The sequence below is a fragment of the Hemiscyllium ocellatum genome (assembly GCF_020745735.1).
Source record: "Hemiscyllium ocellatum isolate sHemOce1 chromosome 15 unlocalized genomic scaffold, sHemOce1.pat.X.cur. SUPER_15_unloc_2, whole genome shotgun sequence".
NCBI lineage: Eukaryota > Metazoa > Chordata > Chondrichthyes > Orectolobiformes > Hemiscylliidae > Hemiscyllium > Hemiscyllium ocellatum.
In genome coordinates, this window is record NW_026867456.1 from 1,979,296 (window position 1) to 1,981,161 (window position 1,866).

Below are 1,866 nucleotides of genomic sequence, written 5' to 3' on the forward strand. Positions count from 1 at the left end.
TGGCAGAGGAAGGACCGGACTATGTACAATAGCGGCCAACGACTCCCAGAGCCGGTAGTGCGGCGTCTGCTCTCAGCCTAAGAGGCTTCTGGGAGTGCTCAGGCAAGGGTCAGCCTGCACCCTTGCTGGCAGCACCCAGGGGAACCAGGACGCTTGCATCTCTCGCCTTCATTTTCGACACAAACGCCTGAGGAGGGAAGCCAACCCTCCGTGTGTCAAGAGACCGTCCCCGCCCCGGCCTCCGACTGATTCTTAGAACGGACGGAAAGAGTCAGGCAAGCCTGTTAAGACTTCCGCGAACTCTCCGGCTTGCACTGAGACGCGAGGTCGATGTGCTCAGCACCACGGGGCCCCTTTCGCCTGCAGGTCCCGAGCCGCCAACATGTTCTAAGTATCGTGTTCTCCAAACCTGGGTGACGGGCACCGCAGGGAGGCAGAGCCATCGCACTTGCCGGGTGGCAGAGGAAGGACCGGACTATGTACAATAGCGGCCAACGACTCCCAGAGCCGGTAGTGCGGCGCCTGCTCTCAGCCTAAGAGGCTTTTGGGAGTGCTCAGGCAAGGGTCAGCCTGCACCCTTGCTGGCAGCACCCAGGGGAACCAGGACGCTTGCATCTCTCGCCTTCATTTTCGACACAAACGCCTGAGGAGGGAAGCCAACCCTCCGTGTGTCAAGAGACCGTCCCCGCCCCGGCCTCCGACTGATTCTTAGAACGGACGGAAAGAGTCAGGCAAGCCTGTTAAGACTTCCGCGAACTCTCCGGCTTGCACTGAGACGCGAGGTCGATGTGCTCAGCACCACGGGGCCCCCTTCGCCTGCAGGTCCCGAGCCGCCAACATGTTCTAAGTATCGTGTTCCCCAAACCTGGGTGACGAGCACCGCAGGGAGGCAGAGCCATCGCACTTGCCGGGTGGCAGAGGAAGGACCGGACTATGTACAATAGCGGCCAACGACTCCCAGAGCCGGTAGTGCGGCGCCTGCTCTCAGCTTAAGAGGCTTTTGGGAGTGCTCAGGCAAGGGTCAGCCTGCACCCTTGCTGGCAGCACCCAGGGGAACCAGGACGCTTGCATCTCTCGCCTTCATTTTCGACACAAACACCTGAGGAGGGAAGCCAACCCTCCGTGTGTCAAGAGACCGTCCCCGCCCCGGCCTCCGACTGATTCTTAGAACGGACGGAAAGAGTCAGGCAAGCCTGTCAAAGAATTGAGCAGATGTCAAAATCTTTTAAGACTTCCGCGAACTCTCCGGCTTGCACTGAGACCCGAGGTCGATGTGCTCAGCACCACGGGGCCCCTTTCGCCTGCAGGTCCCGAGCCGCCAACATGTTCTAAGTATCGTGTTCCCCAAACCTGGGTGACGAGCACCGCAGGGCGGCAGAGCCATCGCACTTGCCGGGTGGCAGAGGAAGGACCGGACTATGTACAATAGCGGCCAACCACTCCCAGAGCCGGTAGTGCGGCGTGCGAGGTCTGCTCTCAGCGGAAGAGGGTTTTGGGAATGCTCAGGCAAGGGCCAGCCTGCACCCTTCCTGGCCGCTCCCACGGGAACCAGGCTACTTGCAATCCTTTCCCCCAATAGCAAGTGCCTTTTGGAGGGACGGCCGGAGTCAACGTGGGGTTTGCCCGCCCTCCAAAGTGTCAAGAGACCGCCGCACAGGCCTCTGACTGATTCTTAGAACAGGCAGCAAGAGTTGGGTAAGTCTGTCGAAAATTTGACAAAGTGTCAAAAATTAGACTTCCGAGAGCTCTTGGGCATGCACACAGGCCTGTCATTCAAGTGCTCTGCCCGCGGAACCGTTTTTCGGATGCCTTTCAAAGTGGTCCCGCGCCGCCATTTTGTTCTAAAAATCGTGTTCCCAGAAATCT